This window comes from Perognathus longimembris, chromosome 26 (genome assembly GCF_023159225.1).
Source record: "Perognathus longimembris pacificus isolate PPM17 chromosome 26, ASM2315922v1, whole genome shotgun sequence".
Lineage (NCBI taxonomy): Eukaryota > Metazoa > Chordata > Mammalia > Rodentia > Heteromyidae > Perognathus > Perognathus longimembris.
The window spans coordinates 20,647-37,258 of NC_063186.1; the positions used below are offsets into that span (position 1 = coordinate 20,647).

Here is a 16,612-nt window from a genome sequence, read left to right on the forward strand (position 1 = left end):
ACAGTGGTTAATGAATTTATTAGGATAATATTTACATATTCTGCCATAAAGAATAAGGCATTCGGTCCAGTGGCATATTCAACGTTGAAGCCTGAAACTACTTCAGATTCACCTTCGGTTGGGTCAAAGGGAGCTCGGTTTGTTTCAGCTAGTGTGTAGATAAATCATATTATAGCTAGGGGTCATGCTGGGAGAATTATTCAGATATATTCTTGAGACATTGATAGGGATAATATTGAGAATGGTCCAGCTAATAGTATTACTGATAGGAGGATGATTGCTAGGCTTACTTCCTATGAAATGGTTTGAGCTATAGCTCGTAATGCTCCAAATATAGCGTATTTTGAATTGGATGCTCATCCTGATCATAAAATTGTATATACTGATATGCTTGATGCTGCTAAGATGAATAGGCTCTTTAATGAACAGTTTTATAGCATCCGAGAACAGTTGAAAAACACCGTATGGACATACAATGTTAAGACCTTTTCGTAATTGTATATAGCCTAGGATCTTGCGTTCCAGTAGGGTTAAGAAGGCTATTGCTAATAAAATTGGAATAATAAATATAAGTAAATTTAAAATAAACAAGTTGTTAGGGAGAGGAGTTGAACCTCTAATAATAAAGTTTTAAATCTTACGCAATTGCGGAGCTCTGCCATCCTAACAGTTCCTTATCTTGGAACTTATTTTGGGCATGCTAATTTAGTGAAGAAATAAATCATTAATTAAGCATTAAGGCGCTTTGGGAAAAATTGGCCTTATTTCTCTGGTCCTTTCGTACTGCGAAAAATAGTAAATAGATAGAAACCGACATGGATTTCTCCGGTCTGAACTCCGATCACGTAGGACTTTAATCGTTGAACAAATGAACCTCTAATAGCTGCTGCACCATTTGGATGTCCTGATCCAACATTGAGGGCATAAACCTCATTATCAATATGGACTATTTCATGAGATTGCGCTGTTATCCCTAGGGTAACTTGGTCCATTGATCAGAAATTCTGGATCAAAGGTGACGTAGCTTAACTCTGACTTGTAAGTCCAGGTCTAGGTCTTTCAAAGGATTATTTTTTCTCCGAGGTCACCCCAACCAAAATTTTCTTTCTAGCTTGTTACTGTTTACCTCAGCTACAGTGAGTTTAAGTTTTTAATAGAAAGTTAATTTAAGGTCCATAGGGTCTTTTTGTCTTATTTAATTTCACCTCTTCACGGAAAGGTCACTTTCATGGGCTAAATGTAAGAGACAGTTAAGCCCTCATTATGCCGTTCATACTAGTCACTAATTAAGAAACAAGTGATTATGCTACCTTTGCACGGTTAGGATACCACGGCCATTTAACATTAGTCACTGGGCAGGCGGTGCCTCTAATACTTGTGATGCTAGAGGTGATGTTTTCAGTACACAGGCGGGGCTTGTGTTTGCTGAGTTCCTTTTATATTTTTAAATCTTTCTTTGTTGACATACCTGTGTTGGATTAACATTGGTTTGTATGGGTTTAAGATTAATATGGAGTTTTTAAAATGTTAATTTTAATTATCAGTGACTTATTTGGGCGGATATACACTTATGTCAGGAGAAATTATTCTTATTACTTATACTAACATTGGTGCATCTAATGTAATTGGCCCACTGTATTTGTAGGAATTGTTATAGGTTTTAGTAATATTTATATTTAACTCGTGTTGAGCTTGAACGCTTTCTTAATTGGTGGCTGCTTTTAGGCCAATTATGATTATTTATTCACTAGAAAAGGTTGAATCCTAATTCTGAAGAGCTGTAACTCTTTAGATTAACATTAAAATTTACATTTAATTTATTAATAGTTAAGGTAAATTTTAAGTTGAACTAAAATTCTTTGGCTGGGCAACCAGCTATCATCAGGCTCAGTAGGCTTTTCACCTCTACCTTTAAATTATCTCACTATTTTGCGACATAGACGAGTTGGCTCTGGTTAGCCATTTAAAGTTAGCGCGTCTGATTTTGGGGTGTTTGGCGAAAACACTTGTCAAATTTATTCTAGTTAGTCCATTATGCAAAAGGTAGAAGGTTTTATCTTTGCTTTGTTATACTTTAATTATATCTTTCATCTTTCCTTTGCGGTACTGTTTCTATAGCTGTAGTAATAAAATTTCTATCTCCTATACTAGTTTAGGGGTGAATGATTTAATTTATACATTAAGAATAATTTAGTTTATGGAGGGCTAGGCTAGCAATAGTTCAAAGCATTCAAGTATTTTGAAGTATTCTGACCATAAGTCACATGCTTTATTTAAGCTACACTTTGATTAATCCAGGTGCACTTTCCAGTACGCTTAGCTTGTTAAGACTTATCTCCTCTTAATTCTTGTAGATAAAAGTTATGTACTTATCTGCATCGAATACTGAGGAGGGTGACGGGCGGTGTGTGTGTGTGTGCTTCATTGCTCTATTCAAGTAAACAATCTATTTTTAGTTTACTGCTAAATCATCCTTTATGTTGTCTATTCCAGACAAGGTTTCCTATGTTCTGGACCAGAAAATGTAGACCATTTCATCTCGAGTTACACCTCGACCTAACTTTTTTATATAATATAATTGGGCTTACTTGAGGGCCTTTTTAGGGTTTTCTGAAGATGTTGGTATATAGACTGAATTAGCAAGAAATAGTGAGGTTTATTGGGGTTTACTGATTACAGAACAGGCTCCTCTACATGGATATAAAGCACTGCCAAGTCCTTTGAGTTTTAAGCTGTGGCTAGTTCTCTGGTGAATATGCTTGTTTTAAACCTATTTGTGTTTACAACTATACGTAGTGGGGTATATAATCCCAGTTTGTGTTATAGTGTTTTAATTACATAAAATTTCTTTCCACATTGTTTTTCATAAATGCTAGGACTTCTTACAGCTTAGCTGTACTTTAATTTTAATGGATATTTAATTCAACACTTGTTGCGCCGAACTTTATTTATTTGGGTCATTCGTATGACCGCGGTGGCTGGCACGATGTTTACCAACCCTATGTCAGTATAACTTAAGTCGAACTTTCGTTCACAGCTTAATTTTTATCACTGCTGTAGCCCATGGGGATGTGGTTAAACATGGCATTATGAGCTTCAATTGTTATATTGAGAGCTTAAAACATACTCCTTTTACTCTAACTGAATTTTAGGGTAAAACTCACCAGCGTACGGAAATTTGAATGTATAATTTTACTGACAGCAAATAAAAAGGCCAGGACCAACCCTTTGTGTTTATTGAATTAAACAATTACATTAACCCAGTGGCCTTAGGAGTTTTGAGTGTCCACTAAGTTTTTATTAAATTCAGATTAGGACTATATTGGTATTTGCATCTATTAATGTTTAGGGAAATGAGTGTTAACAAAGTGCTAATCTCCTAAGGGGAGAAGAATAAATATTATTTCTGTGTATGCATTAGAGTACTATTTTAGTATAAAATTGTTTCATGTCCTCGAGCATTCATTAATATGTCAATGTCTTGATAATTATGGGTTTGGAGAATGTTAGTTAATAAATCCAGCTACAGATCAATTGGCTGCGTCCATGCCTGATGGCTTAGCTGAGTCACAGCATGCAGAAAATAAAAAAAATACCAGGGGTATGACAGTTATGTTGCTCAAGGGCTGATTAGTCACTAATCCATCAAGATGTCTTAAGGGGAACGTGTGGGTGATCTTAATTTTATGGCCCTGAGGTACAAACCAGATGTCAGGTATAGTTTCACAATAGCTACACCCAAGTTTTATGGGCCCAGAACAAGAAGGGTAGGCCGAGTAGGCGGGTTGATGGTTTCACGGAGGATGGTAGATTAAGAGACAACAAGTAGCAGGGGATATCCACGTGTTCAAGGACAAACGAAATTTGATGGATTAATGTGGGTATGGTATTACTGTTTACAAGCATTAACTTATTATACTGTACAATATTCATATTGTGGAGCATTTAATGTGGATATAACATAGGATGTAAACGTACTTTATGGGGGTTATTACTTGCTTATAAGCATGTATGTATTAATTTAATGTGGCATAAGCATTTTACAGTTTATGAACGATTAATCATAATATGCACGGCAATTTTTTTGGGGGGGGGGAGAGTTTAAGATTAAGCCTGATGAAACAGTTTAAATTTATTACGTCTCCCAGGTACAGGGAATACTTTAAGAATTCCAGCTTTGGGGGTTGGAAGTAGGATTGTATTCTTTCCCTGAATGCTTTAAGAAGATAAAATCTTCATCTTAGGTTTACAAGACCTATATAATCCTTACACTATTAAAGCAGTCTTCATTTAAGTATTTTATTATCAATTAATCTGACAATTGAGAGAAAGAGAAGGATAATAGAAAAATAGACAATGGATGTTATTTGTCCAATAATGATAAAGGGTGGTTCTACTGGTTGTCCTCCAATTCAGGTTAGAATAAATAAATCTGGGACTAAAATTCAAAAATAGGATTTGGCTAATAGGTCGGAATATTAATCAACGTCGGTTAGATGTATGGAGGAGTGGGAATAGGGCAAGGACTAGGATTGATAGGATCAGGGCAATTACTCCTCCTAGATTATTTGGAATTGAGCATAGAATAGCATAGGCGAATAGTAAATATCATTCTGGTTTAATATGAGCTGTTGCATTGAGTGGGTTATCTGGTATATAATTATCTGGGTCTCCTAAGGCATCTGTGAAGAATAAAACGATCATAAAGAAGAAGGCTAGCAATGCTACACCTCCTAATAGATCTTTGAACGAGTAGTAAGGATGGAATGGAATTTTATCAAAATCAGACAGGATGCCTAGTGTATTATTAGATCCTGTTTCATGAAGAAATAAAAGATGAACTATGGACATTGCTGTAATAATAAATGGTAGAATGAAATGGAACGCGAAGAAACGAGTTAAAGTAGCTTTATCAACTGAAAACCCCCCTCAAATTCACTCTTACTAGGTCTGAGCCAATATAAGGGAATGCTGATAATACATTGGTAATTACAGTGGCTCCTCAAAATGACATCTGTCCTCATGGAAGTACATATCCTATACCTATAAAGGCTGTAGCAATTACTAGAAATAGAAGAATAATTCCGATATGTCAGGTTTCTTTGTAGAGGTATGAGCCGTAATAAATACCTCGTCCAATGTGCAGATAAAGACAAATGAAGAATAATGATGGTCCGTTGAGTGTATACATCGGATTAATCAACTATAGTTAACATCTCGGCAAATATGCGCGACTGAAGAAAATGCTGTGAGTGTATCAAATGTGTAGTGCATAGATAAGAATAGGCCAGTAGAAATTTGGGTAATTAAGCATACTCCAAAAAGGGATCCAAAGTTTCATCATCCTGAGAAGTTAGAGGGAGTTGGAAGGTCAATGAAAGCATGGTTTACTATTTTTATGAGAGGATGAGACTTTGATATGATTGTCATTATAAAGTGTTTTTATAGTTCAATTAACGATTTTTCATGTCATTGGTCATGGTTTAAGTAAATGTGAAAATCATGACAAATTTATTTAACTTTAATCTTAACAGTTTTAGGTTTTGTTGGGGTGGCTATTAAAGCTTCACCTATTTTCGCGGGTGTAGGATTGATTGCTAGTGGGGCTGTTGGGTGTGGTCTTAATAATTCCAAATGATAGCTCTTATATTGGTATGATTGTATTTTTTATTTATTTACGAGGGATGTTAGTAGTATTTGGTTATACAAGTGCTATATCAACTGATGAATATCCTGAAACTTGAGGCTCAAATTTATGACTCTGATTTTTACTATTATTAGGAATCTTACTAGAAGTCATTTTAGTAATTACTGTTCTGCATTTTGAGGGGTTAGAAGGTGTAGGTGGATTATATAATTGAGACAATATTTTAGCATTTGGTGAAGATGATGTATTACTAGTTCGGGAAGATTCACTTGGGGTGGCGGCTACTTACAGTTATGGGAGTTGAATTATAGTAGTTGGTGGTTGAACTCTATAGCTGTTTATCTTATTATTGAAATTACTCATGGCGTTTAGCTAATAATAACTAGTAGAAGTAGGGTTGCTAAGATGAATGATGAATACATTTTTAATAGGCCTTTATGATATGACACAGAGCTAGAAGCAGATGTATTAATGGTAGCTAGGGTTTTAGGTATAATTTTTTCATTTCATGTATAGTCTATAGCTGATGTTGCTAATTTTTGACTAAATCTGAGACCTGTATTAGGAAGGAGTCTATGTGTGATGGTTGGAAAAAATCCTAGCAGGTTAGGGAAGTTGAATGAATATGATTTTGGATTTAATTTTAAATAAGATGATACAATGTTTAGTTCTATTGCAGGTATAAACCCTATGATAGTTACTGTTAGAGCTGATAATTTGATTATAATAGGCATAGTTATAGTTTAGGTGTTGGTAGGATTAATAAGGTTGGAAAATAGGAAACCAGCGAAGATGCTTCCTATTAGAAGGCGTTTGATCGGATTAATTAGCTTGGATTATTTTAATTGATGGAATTAACTGGCAAAAATTGTGGATGTCCTTTTAAAACGAAGAAAATAATTTGTGAGCTGTAGATAGCTGTAAAAGATGTTGCAATTAGGGTGATGATTAGGGCCCAAGAATTAGTATATGACAGATTTATTGCTTCATTGATTAGGTCTTTTGAGTAAAATCCTGTAAGGAAGGGTGTGCCAGTTAAAGCTAGGCTACCTACAATTAGAGCAGATGTTGTAAATGGTAGACATGGGCAATTCCTCCTATTTTTCGAATGCCTTGTTCATCATTTAAGTTGTGGATAATTGAGCCAGAACATATAAGTAACATAGCTTTGAAGAATGCATGTGTACAGATGTGAAGAAATGATAAATAAGGCTGATTAATGCCTAGAGTTACTATTATCAAACCGAGTTGGCTTAAGATAGAGAATGCAATAATTTTTCTAATATCGTTTTGGGTCAGGGCACAGATTGCTGTGAATAAGGTTGTAATGGCCCCAATACATAGAATTAGTGATGTAATATTTGGGAGATTAGCTATAAAGGGATAAAAATGAATTAGCAGAAAGATTCCTGCTACAACTATAGTACTAGAGTATAGTAGACCAGATACAGGTGTAGGACCTTCTATGGCAGATGGAAGCCATGGGTGTAAGCCAAATTGAGCGGATTTACCAGTAGCTGCTAGAATTAAACCCAGTAAGGGTAAGGCAGTTTCATTACTTATTAAAAAAAATTTGCTGAAGTTCTCATGAATTACAGGTATTATAAAATCATGCTATAGATAAAATAAAGCAAATGTGTCCAATGTGGTTATAGACAATAGTGTGTAGAGCTGCAGTGTTAGCATCTGCTCGACAATACCATCATCCGGTTAATAGAAAGGATATAATTCCTACACCCTCCCATCAATAAAGAGTTGGAACATATTATTAGCTGTGACTAGGATGATCATAGTGATGGGAAATATAAGGAGGTAAGCTGGGGATATAGCCTAGTGGCAAGAGTGCCTGCCTCAGATACACGAGGCCCTAGGTTCGATTCCCCAGCACCACATATACAGAAAACGGCCAGAAGTGGCGCTGTGGCTCAAGTGGCAGAGTGCTAGCCTTGAGCGTGAAGAAGCCAGGGACAGTGCTCAGGCCCTGAGTCCAAGGCCCAGGATTGGCAAAAAAAATAAATAAATAAAAATAAAAAAATAAAAAAAAATAGAAATATAAGGAGGTAGGTCATAAATCGGTTTAGGTTTGGATCTGAATGTACATATCATGTAGAAAATTCTATGATGGACCAAGTAAGGAATAGGGCTATAGATTAAAAAAAAAATAACAGGGCTGGGGATATGGCCTACTGGCAAGAGCGCTTGCCTCGTATACTTGAAGCCCTGGGTTCGATTCCCCAGCACCACATATACAGAAAATGGCCAGAAGTGGCGCTGTGACTCAAGTGGCAGAGTGCTAGCCTTGAGCAAAAAGAAGCCAGGGACAGTGCTCAGGCCCTGAGTCCAAGCCCCAGGACTGGCCAAAATAAAAAAATAAAAAAATAACAGCATAAAGATCTAACTTAAAGCTTATGTATAATTCTGTGGAGTGAATAGTTATTCAGTGATAATTAGAGATGACTGTCTCTTTTTTTATATTGATGAATAGGAATAGTGGAATCAGACTAATAATGAAGGCTCATTTTATAGATTTAGTCATTTGACCAGGATATGTTACTGTTGGTTGACCCATTAAAACTTTTGTTAGGGGTTTTAGAAGAATAGCTAATATGAATATAAATGATAGGGTAAGCATTATAGGTTACTTTATCTTGGATTTGCACCAAATTTTTGGCTCCGAAGGCCACTGGATTACCATTATCCTTAAAAAGATAATTAAAAAGCCATACTTTTATGTATGGGTGGAGGAGTTAGGAGCTCCTCTTTACTTTTTCGGGTAATTAAAAGAACTATAATTCTTTGTTTCTAGATTCACAGTCAATTGTTTTGTTTAAACTATAATGTAAACTAGAGTTTAAACTATAATTGTAGGGCCAAGAATAAGGCTTGGTGGAATTGTAAGAAGAATGATTGGCATTAATTGAAGAAAAATTAAGGTATGTTCTCATGTTATCAATGGAGAAGAGGAGAGGAGAAGGCGGAGGAGGAAAAGAAGGAGGCAGGGACACAGAGGAGATAAGGAGAAGAGAAGAGGGAGAATAATGTTTTCAAATGAAAAGGGGAACGAAAACCCATTCTATTTTATTCTACAGGTAAGTCTGTTATTAAAACAGAACTAAAGCAGTTCCGAGGGGGGGCAGTCTTGGGGCTTGGACTCAGGGCCAGAGCACTGTCTCTGGGTTCTTTTTGCTCAAGGCTAACCCTATGCCACTTAAGCCACAGCACCACCTCTGACCCTTTCTATATATGTCGTGCTGAGGAATTGAACCCAGGGATTCATGTATAAGAGGCAATCACTCTTGCCACTAGGCCATATTCCCTGCCCCTAGAAGAGTCCTTTTTCAGGAAATTTTAGATCATAAAATTGAGCCAGGTAGGGTAGCAAAATCAGGTAAGCCCCACAGTTGGTAGGATGAGGAAGGAAGATTGAGAGTTCAAAATAAGCTTGGTCTAATGTAGAAATACAACATCTAGGGGACAAAGAAAAGACAGAAAAGAGGAGGGGAAGAAGAGGAGAGAGGATGGAGGGGGAGGAGGAAGGGAGGAGGGGGGGAAGGATAATATTGAGACTGGTAGGGTGGTAAATGCAGGTAACCACAATAGTTGGGAGGCTGAGGCAAGAAGAAAAATTTGAGACCCCCCTGGTCTAATGCAGCAATACAATGTCTGGAGAAAGAAAAAAGAGGAGGGGAGGGGAGGAGAAAAGAAAGGGAAACAGGAGAGGAGAGAGCCACTTAAATGAGACACTAGGTGGCACAAGTGCAGTTTTCTTCAGTGTACTAATTCGTAAAAGCTGCTGGTCTAAAAGAATCCAACATCAACTGTATTTTGCATGTTAACAATCCAACACTTAGTCAAATAAAGCCAATCCTAGAAATAATGAAACACCAAAAATGTCCCTAAGAATCACCAACAACACAGGGGATTTGCACATATGAATCTGAAAAAGAATTAACAGTCATTTGTGCCACTGTTGAACAATGACATACAATTTATGGAGATTCAACAGTTAGTTGCATCTTCTTCCCTGTTCACATGTCTGAACCATGTGTCTCTCAGGTTATTCAGTGGTCTGTTCTTTTGCTGTTGTCCGTCGGGGGGTGTACTTGAGCCAGTGCCACTTCTGGTTTTCTGGCATTTAATTGGAGATAAGGGTCTCAAGCACGTTCCTGCCTGGGCTGGCTTTGAGCCATGATCCTCAGATCTCAGCCTCCTGAGTAGCGAGGATCATTGGTGTGAGCCACTGGTGCCTGGCTCTCTTCTTGATTTATTGACACTCTGGACTTAGGAATTAATGGGTGCTTTGTCTGACGAGTTTTGCAGCTTATGTTTGGAATCTTAGGAGGTTTGTACTGATTTCCTTTAAAGGATTTCAACTTATCGAACTTTTCTTTTAATGGCTTGTAGATTTTCTGTCACCCATGATAGCACCTACTAATCTCCGGGCTTCAGCTTTATCCAGCCCAAGCATCATGGTGGCCTTTCCAGCCTGAGTCTACAATGCTCAGTGCATGCCTGGGACACCCCACTCTCTACCATCAAACAACCCTAGTGTTGATCAAGTGAGGCCCATGCTTCTGTTGCTTCAACGGCGACAATGTGTGTTCCTCAGATGTGCCTAAAGTGTCATCTCAAAACCCAAGACTGGGGCTGAGAATGTGGCTTAGTGGTAGAGTGCTTGCCTAGCATGCATAAAGCCTTGAGTTCGACTCCTCAGAACCACATAAACAGAAAAGGCCGGAAATGGTGCTGTCGTTAAAGTGGTAGAGTGCTAGTATTAAGCAAAAAGAAGCTCAGGGACAGCTCCCAGGCCCAGAGTTCAAGTACCAGGAGTAAACAGCCAGTCCTCATGGCATGCTTTATGGCTAAAATGTGTGTTTTGCCAAGTCTCATTCTGCATCCTGCCTCATAGCAGCAATTGAGGCCCCAAGTATCTGTGTGGCTACTTAGATGGAGTCCCTGTCTGGAACTGCGCACTAATGAGCATAAGGAATAGCTGTCAGGGTCTGAGAGGCCATTTGCCTGGTGACACCATGGCACTTTCAAGTCCCTCCATCACCCAGTATTACCTTGGAGCAGGGCCAGCCAGGGTCTGGTTGCTTCAGTCCCAGCCACACTGGTTGCTCAGCTCCTAAACTAAACCCAGTGGCCATGTTTTCATACCAGATCCTTCTCACCTTCTCCCTGATGCCTCCTCATATGATTGTGATTCAATGATTAGAGGGTCTTAGAACTTTGACGGACAGTGATGCCAACTTCAGAATGTTTTTGAATGGGTGTCACTTCTTCAGGGGAGGGAGTGTCATTCAAGCCACTTTTCTACATTGGGCCATACTTCCAGATACTACACTCAAAATTCCAAGTGTATGTACTCCATGTTTTCTGCTGATACTAGACACATTTTGCCCTCAAAGTACTTACAGGCAGAAGAAGTCAACAGGCAACAAAGGATGGGCATGCTGGAACTACTCCCCAGGGAAGCAGGATCCTATATAGGTGACAGGGGAAGAACAAAACAGAAAGTCACACAGGAGGTCCTTACTAGAAAACTTGAATAAAACCAGTCTAAAGGAACTGACTGGGTTATATTAAAGGGGTGAGGTTCAGTGGTGAGTTGATTGCCTAGGTTGTGGGAGGCCCTGAAACAATAAATTTTACATTCACCAAAAAGAAACATATATGCTTTCTATGCTGAACAAAATGTGTGTAAGACCTATGTAATAAAAATAAAATATTTTCCACACAGCCCCTCAGCCCCTAACTCACAATCACAGAGCAGGACATGACCAAAAGCAGAAATGAATACATAGCAAAGAGTCAGAAGCTTGGGCAGGGGCCTAGGGTCACTGAAATTGTTCTGAACAGCACCAACATATGAAGCAATAAAAGATAAGCTGCCCTTCCTCACACATGCCTTCACCTCCTTCTCCAGGCCCCAGGATGGATATGAAAGTATAAATGAAAACTTGATGCAGACTTGAACATAGGCCAGGGGCCTGGGCAAGGCATGATTTTTCCAGAGCAGGTTCTAATGGGGTGCATCCACACTGTTCTACCTTGGCCTATAGAGCCAGAACCTCTATTCAGGATTCCAAGCTTCCAGGCTCTACACATTTTATTCTGACACCCTGTGCATTTTCTCTCCAAAATGCCTACAAAGGCAGCATAAAAAGAACCAGGGCTAAGAGCTGAGGTACTTGCCTAGCTTGTGCAAGGCCCTGGAACACAATACCACTGGATATCACTAAAAAGAAAGTTAAATACTTTTGTATGCCTAATAAAATGTGGCTCATTCCTGTCATCCTAGCTACTCAGGAGGCTGAGACAAGAGGATCCAGGTTCAAAGCCAGCTCAGGCAGAAAAGTTCATAAGACTGTTATCTCCAACGACCCACTAGAAAACCACAAGTGGTGCTGTGGCTCAGGTGGTAGAGCACTACTACTGAAGACCTCAAGGACAGAACCCAGGCACAGAATTCATACCCCACATTCGGCAAAGAAAAAAATTTTAAATAAATTAAAGTTTAAAAATAAATGTGTAGGCGCCAGCGACCACACAGGAAGATAGCGGAACAGAGTCCAAAATCCGTAATATTTGTGTGTCTAGGTAACATTTGCCAGTCACCTATCGTAGAAGCAGTTTTCAGAAAACTTGTAGCAGACCAAAATGTTTCAGATAATTGGGCCATTGACAGCGGTGCTATTTCCGACTGGAACGTGGGTCGTGCCCCAGATCCAAGAGCTATGAGCTGCCTAACAAATCATGACATTAGCACAGACCATAGGCAAGACAGGTCACCAAAAACGAAGTAATCAAGTTAAAAACTGCAAAGCTAAAACTGAACTACTTGGAAGCTATGATCCACAAAAACAACTCATGATTGAAGATCCCTATTATGGAAACGACTCCGACTTCGAGCCGGTCTATCAGCAGGGCCTCCAGTATTGCAAGGCCTTCCTAGAGAAGGCCCACTAGGTTAGCAATGCCCACAGCCAAGCCAATAACTCACCGACTAGTCCTGTGCCTAAGTGTAGAAGCTTTCCTTAGCCCCAGCCCCTGTTGTTTCTTCAGCTGACTTACTCTTAAACATAATTGTAGGTGACAAATTAGTTTTATTTACCCAAGAAGTTAATTGACTTCTCATTTTCTCCTGATTACCAAACAGTGGAGCAAGGAAATAGGGAAGAACAAAATACAACCCTGTGAAGTAATAATGACCTGAGCTCAGGAAGACCTGGATAGTATGGCCTACCTGTCATGTTGAATGCCTAGCACTGCCCAGTGCTACTGCTTACCTTATACCTTGCTGACCTGGGCTCTTACAGAGTCACAATAGCTCTACTGATAGCAGCTCCTCTGCTCTCAGAAACGTTTTAACTCAGTTTACTCATGGAGCACACTTGTATGCTTGAGATAGAAGCAAGGAATGGTGGTGCCTGTAAATCCAGCACTAGGGAGGCTGAAGCAGAAGGCCAGCCTGGGCTATAACATGCCTCAAAATACAAAATAAAAACACAAAATAAGAGGAAGACAGGTGGACTAAATCTTTAGTATTCTTACTACTTGTTGCTCTGTATTTTGTTTATTTCATGGGAGTCAGCTTATTTGCTCCAATTTAAGCCACTTTACCTTTAAGAATAGAATTCTAGGGGCTGGGGATATGGCCTAGCGGCAAGAGAGCTTGCCTTGTATACATGAGGCCCTGGGTTCGATTCCCCAGCAGAGTGCTAGCCTTGAGCAAAAGGAAGCCAGGACAGTGCTCAGGCCCTGAGTCCAAGACCCAGGACTGGCCAAAAAAAATTTTAAAAAGAATTGAATTCTATATTGCAAGTACACTTGTATGCAGGTTACCTTCCGTCAGTGGAGAGAATGTTTTCCATACACATCAACTCAATTGTCCAACCAAAATTGACCAGTCATGAATTTTTAAAATTCATTTTTAAATTTTAAATTTTAAATTTTTAAAATTTAAAATTGCAGGGTGCAGTCACCAACCTCTGCCCCAGATTCAGGGAGCCTCTTCTAGCCCCTGGCTCTCTCAGCAGTCCCGCTTCCCTCTCCTACTAAACCTTCCCACTGTGCAGCACAACCTGCCCATGCAAGCACAGAGATCTTCTGCTGAAACCAGAGAGCTGAGGGAGGCCCTGCTAAAGATCTTCCCTGACTCCAGGCAAAGGCGGAAAATCGACCAGATCTTGGTGGCCTATCCATACATGAGAGATCTGAATGTCATCAATGACATGATGTTGGACTGAAGGCTGTGCTGAGAAGCTTGAGCTCAGGGCCCACTGATAACACTCGAGCTGACTGCCACCTGCGATGGGAAAAGTAATGTGAAGAAACCTTTTCTCCGGTGTAAACATTGTTATATTGTACAGGGAAAAGAAAAAAATGTTTTGTGTATACAAAAATCTGGGTTTTCAAAGACAGCTTTTACATAAAATGCTGCTATTACAGATTTAACATTTTCTATAAAAGGAAAGTATACATTTTCTTCCTGTTCAGAACTGTTTAATAGCAGTTACTCTTCAGCGTACTTACATTTTTATGTTTTTTAAACTATTTACCTTAAAGTTGAAGATATATTAGTAAATGGATATGATAGCCTTTCTAAAATAACAATGAGTCATTTTCTTAAAAAAAAATTACAGGGTGCCATTAGGTTGGTGTGCTATAATAATATGTTAGTAACTATTCTTTCATCAGCATTTAGAAACTTCCAGAAAAACAGGTAATTCTGGTGTACCATCAATTAGCTCACCTCAAATTATAAGGATATTTCAGAAAATACTATTTTCAAAATAAAAAACTATGGAGTTATATAAGATAAAAAAAAATAAATAAACGTGTGTAAGACCTATATGATAAAAATGAAAATCTTTTTTTTGCAAATCCTACAGCTTGAAATAAGGGTCTAGGCACTGTCCCTGAGCTTCTTTTGCTCAAGGGTAGTACTCTACCACTTAATCCACAGCACCACTTCCTGCTTTTTCTGTGTATGTAGTACTGAGGAATCAAACATAGGGTTTCATGAATGATAGGCGAGCACCCTACCACTAAGCCACATTCCCACCCCCAAAAATCTTTTTGCGCTGATCCTGGGGCTTAAACTCAGGCATGAGCACTCTACCACTTGAGACACACAGCTCTGCTTCTACTAGAGGTTTGTTGTTGTTGTTGTATCACCAATCAACAGATCTTGGCCTCCTGAGTACATAGGATTACAGGCATCTGGAAAAAACATTTTCCACACATCCCCTCCACCCTAACCTCCGTGCCCTATGCAAGACCTAGATTGAGGAATATATTCTCCTAACCAAGATTTGTTGGGGTCCACTGAGCCCATCCTACATTGGACTGGACACCTAGATCCAACACCTACCATTCCAATCCTCAACACTTAGGCCTCTCCTCTGTTCAGTGGGATCAGAGCATGGCTGATGGAAAGAAAAACAGGAAAAGGCCATTTAGACCACACTTTCTGCTCCTGTCTTCTACTACCTCCCTCCAGCTCCTAATGGGACAAGTCTCAGGCCAGGCCTAGGAGCAGTGATGGGACATGACTCAGTATAAAGGTGGTTGCCTGGCTGGTGAGGCATGCTCCAAAAACTAGACAAAATACCTTGGTATGCCAAGTAAAATGTGGAATAAACAAGAGAGGCAGGCTGAACTTCTCCACACACTTTCACAAATACCCCCACAACCATGTCCTGAGCCCGCCCAGACTTAAAACACCATCTAAAGTCTCTGCAGTGACTGGGAGCTGGATCTAGAAACCTGGTGTGGGCCTGTTATAATATAAATGATCAGAGAAACCACATTTTGAAGGATCCAATCTTGCAGTCTATTAAAATGCTAGCAGTCTATAGGCAGCCAATTGTTACAAAGGCCTGCTGCCCCCAAATATATTTATCACTGTTAGGAAACAGGCCAGAGAAGAAAGAAAAAACAAAAACTATACTAACAAACCAACTGAGCTCCAAGCGCTGATTTGGGACACCATATTGACCAGAGATAAGCCAGGAGACAACACAGGATGCAAACACGGAGATGTGTGGCATGGTGTAATGGCACCTGTGCTTGTCTGGGCCTAAATAAGGTAAAGTCAGGGGACAGGGTAATAGGAAGCTCCTATTCCCAAGCCCTGGACTGACAGGTTCAGTAACCTATAAGGGAAGTGCTCACCCCTGTCTCCAGGAATTCAGGCACAACCATCACCTGGAGGTTAGAATTCCCTCCCTCTACCATGAAGACAAGATGCCAGACTCTACAATTCAACATGTGTGTGACCAAGATGGCGCCGGCCAGACCTGACTTGCCTCCTGCAGGGCTTGGGCACCCTGAAGCCACCACAAGAAGAGTACAAGCAAGCAAGCAGGGAGACGGGCCACGCTCCTCCACACAGACTGTCACACCCACCCCATGCCCACGCCCCGGGCTGCACCTGACAGGATGCTCTGCTTAGTTGGCTGCGCTTGGATAGTCTCCCAGAGTCACCTCAAGGTCGGCAGGAGGTGCTCCAGGCCGCTCTCCATGGGCCTTGGTTCTGCTGACTTCGGCTCTCCTCCCACCCACAGCTCGGCTTCCCGGCCTCCATTGTCCACAGGCCTGGAGCTCTGGCCTCCTCTGTACGCAGGCCCCTGCTCTCCTCTTGTCCTCTGTCCTCAAGCCCGGCCCTGCTCTCCTCTAGGCCGCAGGCCTGCGAGTCCAGCATGCAGCACTAGGATCTCGAGGCTGCAGCGTTCCCGAGCCTCAGGTCCCTTTCCCGGAAGTCCCGCTCTAGCAGGGTAGAGGCGGAGGTTCAGGTCCCCTCCACGTGGGGCGGGGCCTCTCCCAAGCTCTGCATTGGGGTGGGGCGGAGCTGTGTGGGCACTGTGGGGCGGGGCACAGACACTGTCAGGGGTGAGGATCTACACATTTGGGGCTAGGACTGTCGACCCTCGACCTGTGCAAATGCACTTGTCCTCA

At 40.3% G+C, this 16,612-nt stretch overlaps 2 long non-coding RNA genes across 2 annotated transcripts in view; one reads left to right on the forward strand and one right to left on the reverse strand.

Annotated features, from left to right (window-relative positions):
- Nucleotides 1-15,770, forward strand: part of LOC125342451 — a 29,891-nt gene extending 14,121 nt beyond the window's left edge. Inside the window, exons 4-5 of the long non-coding RNA XR_007209225.1 lie at nucleotides 2,391-2,394; nucleotides 15,761-15,770. This is a non-coding gene — a long non-coding RNA (uncharacterized LOC125342451). The remainder of the gene's footprint in view (nucleotides 1-2,390; nucleotides 2,395-15,760) is intronic.
- Nucleotides 1,832-13,906, reverse strand: LOC125342452. The gene is made up of 3 exons (XR_007209226.1): nucleotides 13,897-13,906; nucleotides 9,282-9,285; nucleotides 1,832-1,949 (listed from the first exon to the last, which is right to left on the reverse strand). It is a non-coding gene; the product is annotated as an uncharacterized LOC125342452 (long non-coding RNA).
- Nucleotides 15,771-16,612: the final 842 nt, after the last annotated feature.